This window comes from Malania oleifera, chromosome 5 (genome assembly GCF_029873635.1).
Source record: "Malania oleifera isolate guangnan ecotype guangnan chromosome 5, ASM2987363v1, whole genome shotgun sequence".
NCBI classification, from domain to species: domain Eukaryota; kingdom Viridiplantae; phylum Streptophyta; class Magnoliopsida; order Santalales; family Ximeniaceae; genus Malania; species Malania oleifera.
This window is the reverse complement of record NC_080421.1, coordinates 81,426,562-81,452,433: the sequence shown is the minus strand read 5'-3', so window position 1 is coordinate 81,452,433 and position 25,872 is coordinate 81,426,562.

The window sequence follows — 25,872 nt, the reverse complement described above, 5'->3', positions numbered from 1 at the left end:
ACACGATCCTCACTTAGGAATATGATTAGTCACTTTGCCTTTCTATCTCAAGAAGAACCGAGAAATGTGAGTGAAGCAATTGAGGATGAATCACGGGTGTTGTCCATGCAAAAAGGGTTAAACTAGTTTGAGAGAAACAAAGTATCGACATTAATTCCTAGACTTGAGGATAAGATAATCATTGGAACAAAATGGATATATAAGAACAAGAAAGATGAACATGGGATATTTGTTCGAAATAAGGCAAGACTAGTAGCTCAGGGATATAACTAGGAAGAAGGAAAATATTTTGAAGAAACCTTTGCACCTGTAGCTAGAATGGAAGCCATTCGAATGTTTTTAACCTATGTTGCCTTTAAGGACTTCAAGCTATATCAAATGGATGTCAAAAGTGCATTTTTAAATGGCTACATAAGTGAAGAGGTATATGTAGAACAACCCCCAAGCTTTGAAAACCACAAGAATCCAAATCATGTTTATAAACTAACAAAAGCCTTGTATGGTTTAAAGCAAGCTCCTAGAGCTTGGTATGAGAGACTAAGCGACTTTCTACTAGATAATGGATTCATCAGAGGGAGGATAGATACAACTCTTTTCATAAAGTCTAAGAAAGATGACTTGCTCCTAGTTCAAGTATATGTAGATGATATCATATTCGGAGCTACAAATAAAGACTTGTGCAATGAATTTGCTAGCACTATGCAAAATGAATTTGATATGAGCATGATGGGTGAATTAAATTTCTTCCTAGGACTTCATATCAAATAAGAAAAACATGGAATATTTATAAATCAATCAAAATACATTAGTGATTTGCTCAAAAAGTTTAATATGGAAGATGGAAAAATACTAGGAACACCTATGAGACCTTCCTTGAAATTAGATAAAGATGAACAAGGTATACCAATAGATGTCAAGCTTTATCGTGGAATGATTGGTAGCTTACTATATCTGACTGTCAGTAGATCTGACATAATGTTTAGCGTATGTTTGTGTGCAAGATTTCAAACTGCACCAAAAGAGTCACATTTGTTAGTTGTTAAACGAATACTTAGATACTTGATAGGAACCATGGAAATTGGATTATGGTATCCCAAGTATACATCTTTTGAGATTATCAACTATTCAGATGCTAATTTTGTGGGTAGCAAGGTGGATAGGAAAAGTACGAGTGGTACATGTCATTTCTTAGGACATTCATTAGTCTCTTGGTTTTCTAAGAAGCAAAATTTAGTTGCTATTTCCACAGCTGAGATAGAATATATAGAGGTAGGTGACTCACTCGAAAAATGAGCAGCTCGAAAGCTATCCCAAGTGTAGGAGTTACATCGTGTAATATTAAGCCCAAGGGCTAGATCCTCTCCTCAGGGAATGCGTTTTAATCTCAGATTTTACGTTCTTGCAATCGAAATTAAAAAGGTACTGAACTCGGTTCAGATTCGGATTTTCAAAATTTTGGAGATTTAAACAAAAAACTTAAATTAAAGTCCTAAAACTAACATGCTTCAATTTAAAGAGTAAGGATGGAAACTCTAATCTACCTAAGGAAACATCAAACCACGCGCTAATTAAAAATAGTAACATTGATCATGGAATCAAAGATGCACAATGGAAACTCAATTAAACACTCATGCGCGCAATAAAAACCGAATCTTTAAAAAAATCGAAAGCTCAAATCACAACTACAATCTAAAATTAAACTTTCTTGAAAAACAACTAATTAAATAGATAAATAATTCTAACACAGACTTAATTGAAAGAAAAAGAAAATAAGTAAATAGATAAATAAATATTATAAGAAGAATAAAGAACCTAAATAAATACCCCAATAAAAATTCGTACTTTAATAAAAAGTCTAAACAACAATCAAAGTCTAAAATAAAATTCAAACCAATTTAATTCAATGCTTAAACAAATAATAATAATAAAATAAAAATAAAAGAAAAATTAAGAGACACAGAAAGAAGAAAAGAAAACAGAGCCTGTGGAGTGCTTTGTCTCTGGAGCTCGGGTGGAGTCCTGGCCGAGGGCTGTAACTGGAGTTGCTGCTGCTGCTGCCTATAGGAGTCTTGGGTGCTGTGGTAGGGACGAGGCTGGTGTGGCTGCTGGTAGCAAAGGGAGGTTGCAGCAAGGAGGCTGGTTTGTGGACCTGCTAACTGCTGCTGGTGCTGGCGTGGCAGCAGGCTGCTGCAAGGAGCTGTGGAGAAGATGCTGGCTTGCTGTGATGGGCTCTCAGGTCTGTGCTAGTGTTGGCGTGGCAGCAGGCTACTGTAAGGATGGTTGCAGAGGAATGAGGGAAAGCTGAGGGAGACTTTGGAAGAAGGAGATCGAGGAGGGAGACTGAGCAGGGAGCTAAGATGATAAAAGGAAAAGAAAGCAACAAAGAGGGAGAGAGCAAGAAAGAAAGAAAACAAAGTAAGGGAGAAAGAGAAGGGAAGAGGGAGAGTTTGAGGGAGAGAGAAGGGTTCCAGAGGCACACCCTGTGCAAGGGAGAAAAGGGGATTAAATAGGGATGGGGGAAAGAAGCTGCCCTAGGACCCGGATAGAGATAACCTGACCCAATTGTTATATTTTTTTCATTTTTTCATATTCTCTGTTCATCGCAAATTTGACTCTTCTGGAGCCTTTTTCTCATAATACTCAAAACACTAAAGTTGTATATAATCCTTTCCTCTTTCTCTAGAAATTTGAATCGTCTCGATCGGAGCTTGGACGGAAAGGTTATACATGAAATACGAACAGGTGTCGATTTTGGTTCTCGGGATTTTTCCTGCGACAAAAGATTACCAAAAATTCATAAATAATGCAATAAAGTTCAAGAATGATGATTTTGGCACTTTATTAAAATATTGGACAATTTTAGACATTTAATTAAAAATATAAACCGTAAAGCTCGGGTTAAGATGCCCAATTATGCAGTTTTGACGCGTAATCAGTAGGTAGTTGTTGTGCTCAAACACTATACATGAAGCAACAACTGACATATTTTGGATTAAACTTTGAATCAATTCCTATAAGATGCAACAATACGAGTGCAATAAACATCTCAAAGAATCCCATATTACTTTCACGGACTAAACATATAGAAATAAGACATCATTTTCTTCGTGATCATGTGCAAAAAGGAGATGTGACACTTGAGTTTGTATGCACAGATGAACAATGGGCAGACATATTCACGAAACCACTTGCGGAGGATAGGTTTATCCAAATTAGGCATGAATTAGGCCTAATGCATAGTCGATAGGTTGACTAAAATTATATTAGATGACATAATTCAGGGGGAGCAATGTCGCTTAATATTCACAATTGGTTAAAAACTTCACCTTCAACTCATTTGTTCTCATTTGATATCACATTAGTCAACATTTGATATCACATGTTAATCATCACATAATCCTTGGAAATTATCACACTGTGTATGTTCACATTGAAATTTAAATTCAGCAACACAGATGTCTACACTAGTAAGGGGGAGAAGTAAATTAAAGTAACATAGGGAGACATGTTTCATAGTACAATCCTTTCATAGATGCTGGTTGAATAAGTTCAAAACTCTAAGAGTCAAAGGGTGAGAAAAATATAAGACTGTCCACTCATATATTATTATACACCTTTTTATGATGTCAAAAGGGGGAGAAATATCAGGAGCAAAAATTGTTAGCAAAACTAATTGTGCAAAGGGGGAGAAGGATAATAGCAAAAATTGTTGGAAAAATCAGGAGCAAAAATTGTGGGCAAAACTAATTGAGTAAAAGACAGAAAAATCAGGCTAAACAACTTGTGTATGAACATAAGCATATTTCATTTGGAATCAGGCTAAACAACTTGTCTATGAACATGAGCATATTTCATTTGAAATCATGCTAAACAACGTGTGTATTAACATGAGCATATTTCATTTGGCATGAGCATATTTTCATTTGCTGAATATTTGATGCATTATTTGAGGGAGAGCCTTGTTAGGCGTAACCCATTATATATTTTTTCTTGTGTGTTTGTCATCATAAAAAAGTGGGAGATTATTGACTCTACGAGTCCAACCCTATTTTGATAATGAAAATTCACTTTTTATTTGAACTGTGCATTGAGATTGTGAACCGAAACAATGTTTAGCATGCACGAAAGGATAACAAGTCATAGAAGCTTTGAAGAATAAAGCATACATATCTTGGCACAATCCATGGAACTCAAAGAGTACAAGAATGATGATGCAAGCAGCAAGTTTAAGAACATCATGGGAATGGGTACTTAGAACTTATGTATTCATATTTTTCATATGATTTAATTTGAGGCTCAAATCATAACCTAGAATGACCTTAGGACTCATGAATTTCATAAACATCATTAGGTGATATCTATGGACTTAGATATATTTTCAAAACCCGAAAAATATTTTTATAAAAGGGTAAAGAAAGAAAGCAAAAGAGGTTTTTGAGATTAAAAAGAAAAAATCCAGGAAAGGGTCACTTCAGAAGACCAAACTCAGTGTTCAATGGTTTGAAGTTGCAACTTCAGAAGACCGAAGATAAGTTCAGTCGTCTGAAAAATTTCTTCAGAAGACTGAAGATTAAGTTTAGTCATCTAAAGAATTAATGGTGAAACGTAGAACCTGGCAGAAGCACCTCAAAAGACTGAACTCAAACTTCAGTTGTCTGAACACCACACTTCAGAAGACTGAACCCCAACTTCAGTCGTTTGACCCTGTGTCTAGGTTAATTTTTTGAAGCTTTAAGAAACTTTAGTCATCTGGGCTTTTAACCTCAGTCGTCTGAACCTATGGGAAAGTTTAAAAATCTAATTTTTAATGAAAGAACAAACGAGCTATTTTTTGATCCAATGGTTGAGATCTATTCTTGGGGCAAGATACCTATATGTTGAACATCTAAACCCTAGTGTGTTAGCTAAAATCAATGAGAAGAGAAGAGAACATCTTTTTAACATAGAATTGAGAGACTTGAACATATTGCTATACGATTGCTTGCACTCCTGCTCATACTCATCAAGCTTGGGGAAATCAACCTAGAAAAACAAAGGGATTTCTTATACACATCATGATTTCATATTGGTATTAAGGTTTGGTAAATCAATCTACTCATTAATAGTTATTCTCATAGAGTCTCTTCAACTAAACTGATTTGCTGATTAATATCTAATTTTAAAAGAGCTTGTCATTGCAAAATCCATTTTTGAATATTTGTTAAGAGGTCGATCTTGAGTGTGCATATATTAGATCATTTTGATAAGATTACCACTTAAGAAAAGCTTTTGTCATTGATTACATATTTTTGAGTCAAGCGAGTTTTCATTCAAAGACTTGATATTTTTAATATTACAAAACTACTTGTTTGTATTAACATAGTGTTCATAATGATATATTATTGAGGGATATTTTTTGAAAGATATTGCATTGGGTTTTTGATCTTTGGAATACATATCGTGTGTGTGTGTATATATATATATATATATATATATATATATATATATATATATATATTTGCATATTACAAAGATCATATTGTGATTGAAAATTTAGGAGAAAGCTTATTGATTTACATCTTTATAATATTCAAGAAAAATTTTTTTAACAAGATCATATTTGATATTAGTGCATCTTGTCTTCAAAGCTATTACTCATACAAATATTTTGGAAGTTTTGATAAAAAGGGAATTTGTGTGTTGAAGCATATCATTCATTAACGATTGTATCGTTACATACATATTGAGCTTCAAGTTCCATTATATGATTATGTGTTAGGAATTTCAATTGTACTCACTACCTTTTTTAGAAGTAACATTAAGTGTTTTTGCAAATTTGATATTATAGTGTAATCATGGTTTGGATTGTGAACCGGGTTTGATGAGAGAGCTATATCTCTTGTAAGTAACGGATTATGAGGAAGTTGTACCTCTTGTAAGCTGCAGATGTAAGGGAAGCTCCATCCCAATTTAAGGGGCAATGGTTATAGTGGAATCCTTGAGTGGATTGCTCAAGGCGAGGACATAGGTCAGGTTGGCTGAACCTCGTAAAATCATGTTTGCCTTCTCTCTTCCCTTCTCTTTTTATTTTCCGCACTGTATTTTATTACTCGTATTTCATGTGTGTATGTTTGAATAACCTCACACGCACTTAATTGGGTAAAATGAATTCATTGATAAAATAAATTTAAATCAGCCTAAAATTTTTGCATTTAATTTGTTAAACATAGAAATTGGGATTAAGTGGTAAATAAGTTTTAAAGAATTTTAAAATACCCAATTCACCCCCCCCCCTCTTAGGATTACACCTAAATCAATAGATGTGTATATATATAGATGCTTCCACTGAGTTTTATGATAGTTTGAAGACTGTTCTACCTAGTGCCACTTAAGCAACACAAGTTACTTATAGTGCATTTGCTATAGGAATTATGTATAGTGAAGTGATCCACAAAAAAAAAAAAAAAAACAATGAAAAACAAAAAAAAATAAAACAAAATTTAAATTTAAATTTAAATTTGAAAATTAAATTTACTTATTTATTTATTATTATTAATAATTAAATTATATAATATAATATATTTATATATTTATATAATATTATATTCATAAATTGATATGCAAAGGAAGTTTTATTCTTGAACATTCAGGAATTGAATGTTTAAAGAGACCAACGAATTTCAAGCTCTCTCTCACTCGCCATTCTCTCTCCAGCCATCCCTCCTCCTCTTTCTCCTCATTTTCACAGAAAATATTGGGCCGATTAGAAAATGGAAGATATTACTGGGTTCCTATCTCTGCCACCGACATTCCTACCGAAGTGGATTTGTCGTAGGAGTGACGTAGGCACCACTTTTGGGGTAAGGTATACTCCTCTTTTTTTCTCAATTTATCCTTAAATCTTTAGCTAAATCAATCATCGAGCACCACCACGGGGTCCTAGTCTCGATCGTCATCATTTTGGCGAGAGCAAATTTTCAATTTGGGGTTCGTAGGCACCACTCCAAAGCGAGGGTGAGATTTAGGGAATTAAGTCCATCCTTCAAACCGCACAACCCATCATGGGGGGAAGCATGATAGTGATTATCCATATGGTAGTGAGTTCTAAATGCATAATTGTTTAATTTAACAGTTAAATAATATGAGAACATAATATGTGAATACAGACGTGAATAGAGAGTAACATGAGATCAGAGTAATGTGAAATATGAATGTGAAATGTGGAAGTGAGATTCACGTGATGTGAAATGTGAAAGTGAATTATTTTTAGCTTTAGTGTATTCCTAAGAGGGGGGTGAATTGAGTATTTAAAATTTTATCCTACCTAGGTTTATCCAAATTAGCAATATTATGCAACCTAAGGTCTATCTATACAATTATAAACTCAATCAACACATGTACAACGTATAATGAATCAAGCATACAACATATATGTGCTGAAAATAAAAGTGCGAAAAATAAATTACAAAAATAAAAAATACACGCACGATATGTTATCGAGGTTCGGCCAACTATGCCTACATCACTGCCTTAAGCTTACAAGCAAGAGGATTCCACTAAAGGCTCACTTCAAGGGTGGAGCGGCACCATATACAACCAGGTCGATTAATAGGGCTGACCTCAACCTACAATCACACCTTACCAGGATGGTGTACCTAAATTTCCTAACCGGGTCTAAGCTAATCTAGGACTATTCAACAGGGCTAGTCTCCCTCTTCAAGCACACGCCTAGAATGCAACAGATTCACAATAAACTTTACATACAAACTATATGCTTCTCAATCAAGCAGATTTGAACAATTTAATCAACACACTACCAAATGATAAGATATAATAAGCTCAATGTAGTTTTGATATCTACTCTCAAAATAATGCAAGAATGACAATTAGTTTGTGAGAGTGTATGTGAAAGGATCTTTGTGTCAAAATAATAATATTAATCACAATGCAGCAACAAAGATCTCAAGCATACTTTAAATATCTTTAACAAATATTTTTCTCAAAATAAATCACAAGAGATATTTGAAATCGGTTTGTAAAATAGTATCTCACAAACAAAATGCAATACAAACTCTTGAGTATTATAGTGAATATGCAAAACTCAAAAGCTCAAGGGAGTTTTCCTACAGAAGACTTATTAACAAAGCCCCCTAGAAAAATTTTGCAGACATGGCACTAGGAGGTCGTCGATTAGTTCAAGGTAGGCTCTCCACTACGGCATCCACCAAGATGATGCATCATCCTTGAAACTAACAAAGCACGTTGGTGATGATGCATCACCCTTTGAGCCCATGGAAACCCATCTTGACATCCTTCCATTAGTTAGGGAGACCCAGGGTGAGTTGCCCACTATTATAAGTAGCATTGGTAAGATTATGAGTATTTCATTGATATTAATAAATTGATTGTCATACACATGAATCTATATTAAATATTTTAACTCTTATTTTGGCATCGACCTCAATGACACAGTCAATGAGGTCAAGTCGTAGTGTGGTGAAGAACACAATGTTCCACAAGCACCTGGAGAGGATGCAGCAGCGAATCAGGATCAACATTCCTCTAGCCAACATGGCACCATTGGACGATTGGTGCGCAACATGGACATGAGAGATCGGCATTATATGCTAACAATTTTCTCTAGTCACCTGTTTTACCTAGCCAAAGGTGATTGAGGATCAGCACTCGGTTCTCTACAAGCGCATCTTGGTACGTAACCCTAAACCATTTCTTTTACTTTTAATATACTACACTATTAATTGTCTAACATTCTATATGTATTTCATATGTAGGAAAAGTTTGATATTGACATTTTTACCAAAGAGCATGTCAAAAAGGTGGTGAGCGTGCAGTTGTGTTCTTGGTTTAAGAGTTATCTTAGCAAAATGCACAGGCATTTTTAGGTGATGGGAGATAAGGTCGAACGACACCTATACGATAAGATCTCTCATGAGGATTGGGAGGTGGTGTGTCATCATTTTTGTGACCCTCACTATCAAGTGATGTGTTCATTGTACTATAACTACTTTTTGGTATTGATGTGGATTATTATCTCATTACATCTTTTCTATAGGCTATCTGCTGACAAAATACTGAGAATTGCGGCAAATTAGATGTGATGCATTGTAGTGGGTCAAAGTTATTTGTGAATCATCGAAAGGTCATTTTGATAGTACTATCTGAGTATTACATTACAAGTGTTATGTATGTTTACATGGCCTAAGTTGTCAATATGGTGTTTTATATGATAATGTAGTGTGATCCCGTCACTGGAGAATTGGAGCCGAGGTCTTCCCTTTATCAGAGAACACATCAAACGTCATCAGGGGAGTGGTACGGGGGGGCTCAGAGCAAACATGTAAGTCAGTTATAGTATTGACTTCATTATTGAATTCAAAATGTCAAAGTTGTATTGTTATTTATTCTTTTTCTAAATTTTTTTGACTGAAAATAGGAGAAGATGGTTTAGATAAGGGATGCACCCATTCCTAAGGGTAGTCAACCACCCACAAATGATGAGATATGTAATCATATGCTTGGGTTTTGAGTTGGGGGGGTTACCCGATCGGTCTTGGGAATGGATACGTAGCCCCAACATCATCTCCGAGTGCAAGTGCGACTTCTCGTGCTGAGAATGACCGAGCGTGTCGAGCCGCCAAGTCTCGTGCAGAGGAGCTAGCTATCAGGCTAGAGATGATGGAAACTAAAACCCAGCCATTAAAATAGCAAATGGTTGATATGCAAGCTTGGAGAGCAGAGATGAAACAACTAGTGCGCGGAGCACGTCGAGATAATGCAGGTGGCTCCTTCTCTCATTAGAATGCATGTAAATGGTAATCACGAGCTAAATGTTATCATTATGATTTATTTGAGAATTGTATTCTTATGAACAAATGACATGAATTCGAGCTAATCATTATGATTTCAATTTCTCAAATTGACTTTGAATTACATAAGCCCATATTGATTATTCACTAATTTGTTTAAGTGATAAGTGTTATAATTATTTTTTTAGTGCTCCCAAGTAAATGATAAATCATAATTTATTTTTAAGAGTGCGATTGGAGGTGTCGATGGCCTTTTACAAAAGGGCTCATGCCTATAATCTCAAGGCAAGGACCTTTCATCATTGTGCTATTTACGCCTATGGAGGAGTAGACATGAAAACCCTTTTATGGAGGAGTCATGTGTTTGCACATGAATTTTTTAGGAGAGAAACTGAGAAGCATCAGCCAAGGTGCGAGCCAAGTTGCCCTACACACAAAAAGGACCTTCAGCGTAACCAATTCTAACGGAGGCCCATTAGTATTTGACAAAAAAGGGACATTGCAACACTCGGATAAGTTAGGCAACCTACTTGAAAAAATTAAAAGTTTAGTAATCTCACTTCATTTGGTTAATAGTTTAATGATCATTGGTATATTTCAGTCATGAAATTTGCATTACTTTTCCATATATAAAGTATCGATACATATGAAGCTACCATGGTTTCTTGGGAATGTTCTTTATCAATACAATCCCTCTATTCATATCTGTTGAATTCTTTTGGTTAGAGTATGATAAGCATAAATCTTGAAACATATTCCTCACACAAGTAGTTAAAATAATTGGATATTTAGGTAGAGTGTCACCATCTACTCTTAGATTCCTTCTAAAGTATATGCAACTTAGCAGTAATCAAACACCTAGCATTCCTTGGAAATTCTGCATATTACTAGAAGTGAAAAGTATGCCCTTAAAGCGAACTTAGTAAACTTACTTCATTTTAAACACTCAGGTGTCCAATTCGGGCATATAAGGTCCAAATTGAGTGGGGTCAGTCCCAATACGTCTATCACATTGACCTGGACGTGTCAAAGTTGACGATGCCCAAAAACTCCTCCTTAAGACCTTTTTGCATACTTAGAAGCAAAATAGCAGATGGTTGATATGCAAGCTTGGAGAGCAGAGATGAAACAACAAGTGCGTGAAGCACGTCAAGATGATGTGGGTGGCTCCTCCTCTCATTAGAATGCATGTAAATGGTAATCACGAGCTAAATGTTATCATTATGATTTATTTGAGAATTGTATTCTTATGAACAAATGACATGAATTCGAGCTAATCATTATGATTTAAATGTCTCAAATTGACTTTGAATTACATAAGCCCATATTGATTATTCACTAATTTGTTTAAGTGATAAGTGTTATAATTATTTTTTAGCGCTCCCAAGTAAATGTTAAATTATAATTTATTTTTAAGAGTGCGATTGGAGGTGTCGATGGCCTTTTACAAAAGGGCTCATGCCTATAATCTCAAGGCAAGGACCTTTCACCATTGTGCTTTTTAGGCCTATGGAGGAGTAGGCATGAAAACCCTTTTATGGAGGAGTCATGTGTTTGCACATGAATTTTTTAGGAGAGAAACTGAGAAGCATCAGCCAAGGTTCGAGCCAAGTTGCTCTGCACACAAAAAGGACCTTCAGCGTAACCAATTCTAACGGAGGCCCATTAGTCTTGGACAAAAAAGGGACATTGCAACACTCGGATAAGTTAGGCAACCTACTTGAAAAAAATTAAAAGTTTAGTAATCTCACTTCATTTGGTTAATAGTTTAATGATCATTGGTATATTTCAGTCATGAAATTTGCATTACTTTTCCATATATAAAGTATCGATACATATGAAGCTACCATGGTTTCTTGGGAATGTTCTTTATCTGTACAATCCCTCTATTCATATCTATTGAATTCTTTTGGTTGGAGTATGATAAGCATAAATCTTGAAACATATTCCTCACACAAGTAGTTAAAATAATTGGATATTTAGGTAGAGTGTCACCATCTACTCTTAGATTCCTTCTAAAGTATATGCAACTTAGCAGTAATCAAACACCTAGCATTCCTTGGAAATTCTGCATATTACTAGAAGTGAAAATTATGCCCTTAAAGGCAAATTTAGTAAACTTACTTCATTTTAAGCACTCAGATGTCCAATTCGGGTATATAAGGTCCAAACTGAGTGGGGTCAGTCCCAATACCTCGATCACATTGACCTGGACGTGTCAAAGTTGACGGTGCCCAAAAACTCCTCCTTGAGACCTTTTTGCATACTTAGAAGCAAAATTAGAAAACAAACAAACTTAGCAAACTTAGTGGATTTTAGCACTCAAGTGTCCAAGTCGAGCATACGAGGTCCAAACCAAGTGGAGCCAGTCCCAACACATCTGTGAGATTAAGCTTGACGTGCTAGAGTTGACAGTGCCCAAAAACTCCTTCCTGATAAACTGAGTTGATTTTAAGCACCCAAGTGTCCAATTTGGGAATATGAGGTCCAAACTGAATAGGGTCAATTCCAACACATCCATCACATTGAGCTAGGCGTGTTGGAGTTGACGGTGCCCAAAAAATCCTCCTTGGTTGAAAATTACGTGCTTAGAGGCGAACTTAGTAAATTTAGTTGATTTTAACCACCCAGGTGTCCAATTCAGGCATACAAGGTCCAAACTAAAACAGGTCAGTTTCGACACATCCGTCACATTGAGCTAGATGTGCTAGAGCTAACGGTGCCCAAAAACTCCTCACTGGGAACTTTTTGCGCACTTAAAAGCAAAGGGAGAATACAAAAAAACTTAACAAACATAGTCAATTTTAGCACTCAAGTATCCAAGTCGGGTATACGAGGTCCAAACCAAGTGAGCCAGTCTCAAGAAGTCCTTAACATTGAGTTTGATGTACTGGAGTTGACAATGATCAAAAACTCCTCCCTGATTGAAAATTATGTGTTTAGAGGTGAACTTAGTAAATTTAGTTGATTTTAAGCACTCAGGTATCCAATTCGGGCATACAAGGTCCAAACTAAATGGGGTCAGTTTTGACACGTCCATCACATTGAACTAGACATATTGGAGCTGACGATGCCCAAAAACTCCTCCTTGATTGAAAATTATGCTCTTAGAAGCGAAATTAGTAAACTTAGTTGATTTTAAGCACCCACGTGTCAAATTCGGGCATACAAGATCCAAACTGAATGGAGTCATTCCCGACACGTCCATCACATTGACTTGTTGACACTGACAATGTCACAAAACTCCTCCCTAGGAGCTTTTTGCCCACTTAGAAGTAAAGTTAGAATACATACAAACTTAGCAAACTTAGTGGATTTTAGCACTCACGTGTCCAAGTCGGCATACGAGGTTCAAACCGAGTGGGGTGAATTCCGACTAATCAAGCCTAGTTATTTAAAATTGTATCATTTTTTTTAATTATGTCCAAATGTCCGATCATTTTTCTATCAAATCATTTTTTTATTATAGTATGCATATATGTTCAAAAATCGTATACTAATTTTTTGTATAATTATTACTTTATACGGTTTACAACTGTCACAACATCAGGATGATGCCAGGCACTACAATCGGGTGCAGCCTTTGACCTTTCCTGCATTTTTTGTTATCTGAATAGAATTATTTTTTGTATTTTAATTTGAATTTTTATTTTAATTTTAAAAATTTTGTATTTTAATTTTGAATAATTTATGAATGTTTTAGTAATTGTGCTTTAATTTTATGTATGCTAAAAAGTAATTACAGGTTTTTACATGAATTAATGAATGAAATAAAAAAAAATTATTTATTTTAAAGTATTAGTGATGGTTCTCAAACCGTCACTAATAACACCACGACAAAGTATTAGTGACAGTTACCAAACCATAATTAATTGAAGCACTATTAGTGATGGTTTGAGAACCGTCACTAATAGCTGGTCCCGTGACCATTAGTGATGGTTATTAAACCATTACTAATAATAGACTATTAGTGGCAGTTTGAGAACCATCACTAATACTTGGGCTTTAGTAACGATTTTGAGCCATGAAAATGTAGAATTTATAGTAACATTCTTAGGCTTTTAGTGACGAAATGAAATCATCTCTAATACTCCATTTTAGTGATGGTTTTCAAAATTCGTCACTAATAAGTATTAGTCACCGCAGATTTAGCGACTACTTTAGAACTATTACTAGTACTCACGAAACCATCATAAAAGTGGGATATGATATTCATGGTTTCCATAAAAGTTTAGGACTCAAAAACAAAAACAATAATGCATATGAATCCACAAGAATGCTCAATAAAGCTTTATTTTATTTTCTAATGATGGGGCTTAACTCCCCTATATACTTACATGCATGCATGCTTACATTTTTAGTTCAAGGATGATGCTCACCTTTCACGCATTCATCATATATTCATCCTTCAAAAGATTTCAACGTGCGCCAAATATTAATCATTCAGCACATATGCATGATGTATTGCATTTCAATCAGCACTCAATAGACAATCAAGGGTATACACTAATATTATGCAATAACTGTGCAGTTGGGGTTCAAGAAGGTAACACGACTCAAAATACTCAATGAGCGTGTGACAAATAAAAGCTACCCCGATGTCATGCAATTTCTCCAAGTTTATGGACTTTAATCAAGGCATATGATTTTGAATTTAAAATAGCCTCATTAACTATTTGGGTCTTACATGAAGTTCATAACCCAAAGATTTGGACCAAATGTATCCATGATCTTAGACTATCCTAGGAACATATAATATGCATAATTTAGAGCATCCTAGGAGAATTTCATGAAAAGTGTACATGTCTTTCAATTTAGCACATAGCATATTGGCTTCAACATGTACCAATCAATTAGATTAATTAGCATGTTATTTAAGATATTTCTAAAATCCAATCAGCATGCACTTTTAAACCATGATCATTCAACATGCAAAGGCTTACAATTACCATTAAATCAGCATGCAAATGATCTTTTTATCATGCATCGGTTATAATTATTTAATAATGACACAATGCATGTAATAGACTAAGTGACCTCTTAAGTTTAAAAATGCTAAGTTCAACATGGTCACTATATGATACTACATAAAGACTTGTAAAATAATTTTGTATTTAAAATCAGTCTTATGGAGTTATATCCTCAGTCAACTAGTTCGCATGTATGAATGTATATGATCATTCGAGACCACATGCAATATCCTAGTTAACTACCAGCATGCAATTCACAAGCATCTGCATTAGCCATGCAGATGGCATTCAACTCAAGCATGCAAGTACCCTAATTATCACTACAGTATGCAATTCAGTATATCTCAATACTAGTTCATACTGTAAACAATACTAACTATCCATCAAATATATTTAAATATTTAGCAGGATATGGATAGTGATATGCAGTTCTCACAAAGGCATAAAGCATAAAGATATTCCCAAAATAAGCACAATGCCTTATAGTGTTTATTCTATGAATTTCAAAATTGCTATTACTCCCCCTCAATAATGCAGCCAATTCTTTATTATCTTATGCCCTCAATTTTCAATAATTTTAGATTTTAACCTTAAATGTAAAGGCTTAAGGAACCAAAGTGTCACAATCAATATTCATTTAGTGAATTAAGCTTATTTTCACATTTTTATAGTATATGAGGGGCACTAGTGTGAATGGCCTTCCATTTCGACTACTTGTGCATAGGTTTCTTAGACATTTTATCTTTTAAATTGAAATCTAGTGCAGTCATCCTAGCCATTCAGCATTATTCAAAAGCTCTAATTAATTTGATTTAAGGATGAGAGCTTATAAGGGGAGAATGCATAAATACTCTTACACAAGATAAATCAATTATGAATTCAGAAGAGCATTCAAACTAACTTTTCTTTTTGTTTAACTTAACCGTATAATCTGAATAATAAAAACCATATTGCATTTCACAAATACTTTGAGGTTCAAGGTTGAGTGAGGGTTCTTGAATTAGTATTATAATTTATCTTTAGAGAACTCATCATTGATAACTTCATCCAAACTTTCCACTAAAGAAGTTTATTAAAAACACGTGAAAATCTAGCAACTCTAGTATTATGATCTTTCTTGAAAGCTCTTGGATGAGTTTAGGGATAAAAGATAGATAGTACTATGATCAATTCCTTAAAGCTCAAGCTTGTGTAATGGACAAAATATGCTATAATTAAGATAATCACATTTAAGCATTCATATAGCATTAAACTCATTTAACAAATGAAGACATGTTTGTCCATTTGGAAGTGGATTTATTTGAGCAAGTTATAACCAATATATCATATTTTGTCCAAGCATTATGATATGTTAATGTTAAATGAATAGATTGGACTTATCACTCAAATTTTTCATATTGGCTTGCTTTTCAATGGTGTAATATAATAGTGAATGTGTATACTAAGACTAGACATTTAAGCACTATTCACTAATTAATTATCACTACCCCTTTTAGACAAATTCTAAAAACTAAGGAAAAGACAATTCATGTAATTCCTTTTGGAACCCATTTTTTCTTGGTTGGGGTTGATTTCTTAATAACCCATTCTTCTTAAAGTCTTAGCGGGTTAAAACCCAGCGTTTCTTTGACTCTCCAAACTTGTTTGGGTTTCACACCTTTCCTTTTGAAAGGGCAATTGAATTTGATATGACCCTTCTTTTTGCATAAAAATCATGTGGTATGAACATATGACTTGGAGGAGGTACTAGCATAATGTTTAGATGCTCTTACAAAGTACCCCATGTATAAGTTATTTTTCTTCCTATTTTCAATGTCATTAAAACCAATACATTCCTTATCTAAGGTCATCTTTCGAGAACCTAAGAGCTTGTCAAAATTTTCTTGACCCCTAGTAAATGTGTGAATGATCATAGATTGGTCCTCTACTTTTCTTTCTAGGATTATCATTTTTAAATCTTTTAAACCTTTGCAAACTGCTTGCAATTTTACGAACTCTTTGGTCATGGTGTTTTCTTTACACTTAACTTCAAAAATAAGAAGATCCTTTGTATTGTCACTAGAAATTTGGGATCTTAAGACTTTCATCACTTTTTCCAATTTTTCATTCTTATTTTCTAATCTCATGATTTTCAAATCTTTTTCCTTATTAACAAGAATTTTAGATTCTAGTTCTTTTAATGATGCTTTATTCTTGAGTTCTAATTCCTTAATTTCTACTTCCTTTTCAATCTTTTCCTTCTCTAGGATAGTATAAGATTCTTTTAAATCAACTATTTGTTTTGCTAAAATTTTATTTTCATTTTTCAAAAATGTTTTCTTTTAGACAACTTTATTATAATCTTTTGAGCCTTAATAAATCCCTTTTGTAATTCCTTATAAGATGGCATGCTATCATCACTACTAGATTCATCACATGATTCACTAGAATTTTCACAAGATAAATCGCAAGAATCAGTGCATGAATTATTTAAAGAAATAGAAGGAGAGGAATGTACCTCATCATCGGTTAGAGTAATAAAGCAAGCATTTTCTCCTTCTTGATCTTTTGAGCTTGAAGCATCCAAAGTGGTAGTTACATTCTCTTTGGTCTCTCTATATGTCCTATTGAGTTTATCTCATATCTCCTTTGCACTTGAGCATGCCATGATTTACTTCAACATGTTAGCATCTAAAGCACAATAAATCATGTTCAAAGCACTTGAATTAATTTGCAATAAATTCATATCATGCTCATTTAACTCATTCTCTAATTTGGGAATTTCAATATTATCAAAAATTTTCATAGGCTCAAAATTCGCTTGAGTTATTATTCTTCAAGCCCTCCAATCCATAGATTTGATAAAAACACTCATTTTTAATTTCCAAATAATAAAATTTCACCACAAAAAATTGGAGACCTAGAACAAGATTGTCCCTCACAAAATAGGGATACACCAACATGAGTCATCGTGATCTTTAACAAATGAGTTTCAACTTTTTGTAATAAGTCTCTGATACCAATTGAGAGTTACGGTGTATTCCTAATAGAGGGGTGAATTGGGTATTTAAAAAATTCTTCATAGGTTAATTTATCCCTATTTTAATTCCACAATCATTATAACACAACCTAGGGTCGTTCTAAACAAGCATGAATCCCACAAATAATCATGTATGCAAATATTTAAAATAATTAAAACATTCAGCACAAATTGAACATAAGCACACAAGTGCGGAAAGTAAAGTGAGGAAATTAAATAGAGTAGGGAAGAGGAAGCACAAACACAAAGTTTTTAACGAGGTTCGGCAACTCCCGCCTATGTCCTTGCCTTGGGTTTACCCAAGGATCCCACAATCCGCTCCTTAAAACTGGGACGGAGCTTCCTGTTACAATTCGCTGCTTACATGAGGCGTAGCTACCTCTTTACAATCCGCTACTTACACGAGACATAGCTACCTCTTTCCAGTTCACAACACAAATCGTAAATACAAATGATATCAAATAAGCTGATTTGTACAAATAAAATTCTTAATGCACTCTCAAATGATTTTCAAATAAAGCTCGGTACAGTATGATAAAACCTCTCAAAAATATTTTGCAATTAATTGAGTAAGAGAATGGAAAATGATTTTCTTTTCAAATGACCTTTGATAAACCAAGAAGCCTCTCAAGCAATTAATATATGAGTTAAAATATGCTCTAGGCTTTTTGTAATACTCAACAAGAATATTCTCCAAAAATGATATTTCAAAAAAAGAGTAGGAGAGTGAATTTCTTCAAAATTGACCTTTGAAAAGCATCAAATGGCAAGAATACTTTAAAACAATATATATTGGCATAAATATATGCTCAACCTCAAACCTTACTTGTAAACCCCAAAAATAATTTCCCCAAAAAGATTTTCAAGAAGAAGAGTAGGAGAAATAAGCTTTGATCTTCAAAAATGGAGTATAAAATATGTTTGGGAAAGAGATAATATGCAAGAATGCTCCTAAATGGTTTTTCTAACATTTTTCAAGTGGTTTAGGCTTGTATTTATAGGTAAAACCCAATACTATGCATTTTATGGTCTTTAGGGTATTAAATATAATTTAATTTGAAAACTAACTGTTTTTCGGCCGTTGGGGCGCTTTCTATACAGGCACCCTTCAGTGTTTCAAACATAAAGTTTTCTATACAAGTCCAAAATGGAAGTTATTGGTATTAAAATAAAGTTAAGAGAAAATCTCACATCCTTTATGTTGAATGCTTTTTAAAATAAGGAGTTTTCGATAGAAAATATTGCTCATCAATGAGACAAAAGAAACATGAAGGGAATTTTTCTACTGCGGATACCCTTCCGTATTTTGAACATAAAATTTCCTATACAACTCTAAATTGAACGTGCTTAGTATTAACAGAAATTTAAGAGAAAAGCCTACAACTTTCATGTTGAACACGTTTTAAGATAAGGAGTTATTGATAGAGAAAAGTGCTCATCAATAAGACGGAAGAAACATGAAGGGATTTTTTTTTTTTTTTTTTTTAAACTTGTTTTGGAAAAATGTTTTCATGAGAAGTTTATGCCCCTAAGGTCAATCTAAGGTCTTGGTCATTTTGTGAAAGTTTCAATTCAAATCATATGATTATGCATGTACAAATTGAAACCTAATTACTATTACAACTTAAAGAATAAATAAAATCTTCATACTTCTACTCCTTAATATTCCATGGAATACGCCAAAATTTGTGCTTGATTAGGTACTCCTTGACTTCCATTTTGCATCCCTTATTTGTGCCTTCTGTATCATAAATCTGTTCAAAGACTAAACGCACAAATGAGATATTGTGGTTTGTCATAATCAAAATAGGAATCAGACTTAAAAAGTCAACACATGTACTAAAAAGGATCATGAAATTTTCAAAGTAAAAGAAGAAAATTTTAAAAATCAAATTGAAAATTGTTTAAAAGAGAATAAAATATTAAAAAGGAAGATTGATGATTATAGTAAAATTATTTGTAAATTCACCAATGGGAAAGAAAATTTTAATAAGCTCTCAGGAACCCAAAGAAATAGCTTTTACAAAAAGAATTTAAGTTATGGTTCCTCTTTTAATTCCCATGGTTATATTAATGCCTCATCAAATAGTGCAAATAAGTCAAAACCCTTACACACAAACAAAATCTGTTTATAATGTGAGAGAAAGGGTCACAGCCATTATTCTTGCCCCTTTAGAGGTGCTAGAGGCAAAGAAAGGAAGCAAGAATGGGTAGTTAAGAAAGCCAACCCTTTAGGACCCAAGGAAAAATGGGTACCTAAACAAGTTACGTAATCTTGTTGAACTATTGCTTCCTTATAATGTAGGATTAGGAAATAGGACTTAGGTAGACTTGACCATACCTAGGTAAAAAGAGATAGTGATGACTAAGTAAGCTTATATAGGGCAAAAATTAGAGACATTTGACACAATAGCGTGTAAAATCCCAGTTTACGCATAATAACTGCTTGATTACTACGTTGGGAACCTTAGAAAATTAAGTCAATTTAATGAGTTCAAATGTGAAAACCAATATGTTTTTTTTAACTGTATATATTCTTATTGATTGGTTAACCTCTTATAAAAGTATTGGCTATAGATTATGGGATAAAGTAGCATGCACACCCTCACAAGCTCTATACTTGGGCTTGTTCTTTAGGACTAAAAAGGAATGGAATAGTATTTACTTTCATGAGACATTAAGATATCATTCCTCCAGAATGTCCAAGGGAAAATGACTTAACTAGCCTATTTTTGGGTGAAAACAAAAACCTTGTATTTTTTAGATGAATAACTTAGGTATTAAATAAAGTTTCAGAAGCATGCTATGATAGGTAAATGAAAGTTAAGGTGTAGTCCCAAGAGGGGGGTGAATTGGGTTATTGAAATTTTCTTTTAGCTCTTATTACAAATTTGCAACCTTTTGTTAATTTAGTGAACACACAAGTTTGTTTTAACTTCTAATGCTTAGTTAGATTAACCACAACTTAAATATCAACACAACCCAATAATTCTCAACAATATCAATTAAACAAACATTAAACCATTCAACCACAATATCTCAATCAAGATATGATATGTAGTACTTTTGCAATTTTTGGCTTTTACAAGATGAAACGCCTGCTAATAAAATAAATTTTTTTCCCTAGTTTTAAATTTAATCATTAACCTAAACAGCGAAAGGCCAATCATATAAAATAAAACCACACATAATACAATACCAGAGTGTCAAATCATCCCACAATGGTACAAACATTGTTGTCCTCTCAAAAACTACCCTTACAGATACCAAGGGTTTACAAAACATGTCACTCAAAAAAAATACTCATCAGTACAACAACCCCTCTACCTGCGAGCCTGCTCCGCTCACCTAGCTAGTTCACTTGAAAAATAATTCAACACTGGGATGAGCGAACGTTTAGTGAAACGAAACATGTTATTACTAGGGTGTGGCTATTGAGTTATAGTTTGGTAAAAATAATCTGATTTAAGAATAATATGAATAATTAAATCTGAAAATGTTGATATTATATAACGTCTAATAAAACCATTAACTACATAACTTAACATGCCAATTTGTATGAAATTACTTTTCATATTAATACTACTATTCCTAAAAGTCTGATAGTACTCATAATATCTGAGAAAATTTCCCTGGATGGTTATGTCATGATTTAACCCCTCATGACAGGGTTGTGCGGCCCAAAGGTGGGACCTATCCTGACTAGCCGACCAGGGTAAGTCAACTGAACTCTGACAATCTGATCGGCCTCCTCAATCCATATATGATGAAGAGCCTATCCCGACGTGGGCACGATCGACCTCATACCACTTACTGTCTGAGTAAAGTGGTTGCACTTTGAACTGAATATCTATAGCTACAGTATCGTGCTCTATTGTCTGATCCATCAAGGTCTAATACTATATAGGTAACTTATATTTGTAATATACTGTTTTACTATGGTTTCTAAAATATTTATGACTCCATAGAATTTATCTGAAATTCTAAATAAACTGACTGAATATCTGATTTTTGTATAACTGAACTACTGTCTGAATATCTGTATATTGGAGCATTATGGTACTGATAAACGTGTTATTTTGAAATTACTAAAAATGCATATTTCTAAGTATACTGTACACTGAAAAATTTGTCATTCTATAAACATGCAAATATCACGGTATTTCTGTTAATAACTACAAATATGGTATTCACAAATTCTATAAATATAGTACTGTTTCTGTTATCAACTCAAGCCACACAAGTAAATATTAATATTACCAAGCTCTGAAAACTGTATATATAGTTTGAATAATAATTTAATACAAGCATATAATTTGTACTGAAATCATATATGGTTGCCTAGCATAGCATGTTCCCCTTACCTAATTATTGGAAAGACCCTATAGTATACTGGTCCAACACCCATAGGGCTTCCTACTCAACACCCTGAAAACAACATTTTTCAAAATAGAATATCATTATTTTTTTGTCTACTTCATTTCCTACAACTGTCAGAAGGTCAAAAACTGACTAAAAGGCCTTACCTTGATTTTGGGAAGAAATTTGACTCGATTCCACCGACGATCCGCTCCAGTAAACTTAGAGAGAACTTTGCTAGGAGTGTCATGGTGGCCTCAGATCGTCGATCCGATGACTGACGGGGCCGAAATCGAAGAGAAATAGAGAAGGAGCTATAGGAGAGAGAGAGAGAGAGAGAGAGAGAGAGAGAGAGAGAGAGAGAGGATGATTTTCGCTGAATATTCTGCGATTAAACTCAATTTAGAGCTATTTATACTACGGGATTCATCGACGAGTCCTGTAGAAAGTTCGTCAACGAACCTGCACCCTCGTCGATGAATTTCAGACTTCCCAATAATCCTCTCTCAGTATCTTCTCGTCGACGAGGTCCTGAAGAACCCTCGTCAATGAAACCCATGTGTTCATCGACGAGGCTTGGAAACCCATGTGTTCACCCTTTTCTTTATTATTTAAAAACTATTATTCTCCGAGTCGTTACACAAAGATCTCAAAGTAGAGTTTGTTTGTCACCTGTATATATGAATTTGATTCAAACCTTGTATGAATGGATTGTGTTTCCTCAGTACAAACCACAACTCAAACTTCCAACAACTCAAACTTTAAATAAATTTTTAGTTAATTTTTCTTGGGTGTTAACCAATCAACGTACTCCCTTTGAGGTTTGCCCAATTTATATTGATCAACCATCGTACTCCCTTTCGGTTTCTGCAATCCCAAAAACAAATTAAACCTTAGTTTATTTAATTTTCAATCCACGTAGTATATATGATCAAGAATTAAAATCCAACCATGCAGTTAATATAAACAAGAAATTAAATAAGAGTAGGGAAGAGAGTGAGACCGAGATTTTTTACGAGGTTCGACTTATACCTAGCCTACGTCCTTACCTTAGGCCAGTTCTACCTATGGTTTCCACTATACCACTCCTTTCCAGATGAAGCAAACCATTACAATCCCTCCTTCAGGGTGGAGCCCCCTCTCCAAGTGATACCCCACGCTTGGTCACTACTTCAATAGGCTAGACCAACGCCTCTCCAAGCTATACCCCATGCTCGGTCTAACAATGATTCAAAAACTTGAATCGTCTAAAAATGAAGAAACAAATATTGGTGTACAAAGATACTCTCCAAAAGAGTAGATTAGTACAATTGAAATCTATATACTTCAATCAAAATCACAATGTGGAAAGATGAAGCTCAAGAAGATATTACCGGGGTTCTTTCTTAGTTGTAGAACTCAGTTAAGAACACAATAACCATGGCCTTTAAATCAGCAAAACCTTAGTAGTGAAATTTAGAAATTGATTGCACAAAAGAGCTTTGAGAGAATTGGGAGATTTGAGAGCAAGAAAGCTTGATTGCTGTATTTCTTTCGTGTATTTAATCCTTAGCCTTAGGGGTTACTTATAGATGAGAAATCAAGTTTATTTTATGTTCCCCAAGTGACTTGGAGTGTTTCCCAAGTTTATAGAAAGTTTGGAACACAAGAAATATGAATTTGAATTTAAAAATTTTTTAAAAATATAGTCGTTAACAGTGTTCAGTCGACTAAGGAATCGGGTTTAGTCTTTTGAAGTTCTTTAAAACACTAAAATTTTAACTAAAAACAGGGTTAGTCGACTGCAATGACAAGGTTCAGTCGTCTAAGGCTCTACCACCTCTTCAGGAATTCATCAGAAAATTCTTCAGTAGACTGAACTTAATCTTCAGCCGCCTGACAACTTCAACCCCCCTTTAGTATTTTAGTCATAACTTTTTCTATACAATTCCAAATTAGACATTATTGGTATCAACAGAAAGCTAAGTAAAAATTTCACAACTTTTATGTTGAACACCTTTTAAGATAAGGAGCTTTTGATAGAGAAAAATGTACATCAATGCGGCTATAGAAAAAATAATAGAATTTGGAAAATGTCGTTTTAGTGCTTTTCATTCCAAAAATAATTTTAACCTTTTTGAAATAACTTTTGACCTTATAAAAAATATTTTTAGAGTAATTTAAAAGATATCTAGGTCCAAGAAATTAATCTAAAAGTTTCATGCATCCATATTGAAATTGTTTGAAGTACTTACATAAGAACTTCTTAAGACTTTGACATTCTAAGCACTTAAGTCTTCATGCTTGTTTTTATTTGACTCCATCTTGTCTTCAAGCTTCAATATAATTTAAGCTTTTAGCAAGTTCTCTTTAATATTCATGCTCTCATTATCTTCAAACTTTATCAGATCATTTTTGAATTCATGCCTTAATATTCTTTAAGTCTCATTTGATCATCTTTCTTTAGAGTATAAGCTTTCAATGATCCTTGTGAACACTTGACCTTGTATTCACATACTTGAGTCCTGAAATATCATCACTTAAAAAAATATGTTAAGTTCCTTTGATTTGTTATCATTAAAATAAGATTTTAAGTCTTGTAAGGCCAATAGTAAATCCATCTCTTATGGAGAAGAGATGTCTTCCTTAGTCACATAATTTGTTTTTGATGATATATACTTTACTTTGGATACATAGTAAGAATATCTAAAATATAGCATGACATATTCCATGCATAGGATTGAGTTTTTGGGAGAGTATTTCATGACATCATCCATACTGCATACCATCCAACCCTAAACTCATCTTGGAGCATTGACATTGAATGCTTGATCCAAATTCAAGGGCATTCTTAATGAAAATTCAAGTCATCACAAATAATATAACAAAACCCTACTAGTAAAAATTTCCTAGCAATAATATACTAGTGCTTACCAAAAGATATCCTATCAGGATCATTTAGAAGTATTTACTAGGAATTCTTAGCTATATTGACTCGAGATAGAGTATTCCCTCTATGCTTGACCTATGGGAAAATTCTTAACCATTGTTAATGAAAAAGCATTCTCTTCCATATGGATTAAAAAATCACAATCAATTTGATATATTCGTATTATTATATTCTTGCTCAAAATTATGAGCATATACTTAGTTTATGGTACTTTCCCATTAGTGGCTAATCAGGGGAACGTGTCTCCTATTACCAAGAGCATTGTTAAAGAAAGAGTTTTATATTCTTGAATACTCAGCGCCAAATTATAAGGACAAACTTATCATGCTTAAATCCCAAGCATAAAATCTTAATGGAAAATGTCCACGTATGATTACTTTGGAATTATATAATAATTTGGCAAAATAGCTCTCGAGCTATATACTTAGTCTAATAAGCATCCCCTATTAAGAAATACATGACTCATCATTTAGATGCTAATCAAGACAGCAATGCCAAAGTAATTCTGAGAGAGGTTACTCTAACATTAGACTAATCTGTCTCTTATCTAAGATTGCTTAACAAAAGCATCAAGCACTCAATAAGATGCCCAAGAAAATTCAATATGCACTTAATTCTATTGTGCTTACATATTCTATAACTGCTAACTTGCCACATAATCAAAATCAACGTATTTAGAGAAAAAGTTGTCCCCTACAGTGGCAATGACGGATGACTCTAATTGCCAAGTGATAAAATGGCTAGCTATTATCCTTAACTCACTTGAATCAGGTAAAGTGTCACTTTGAG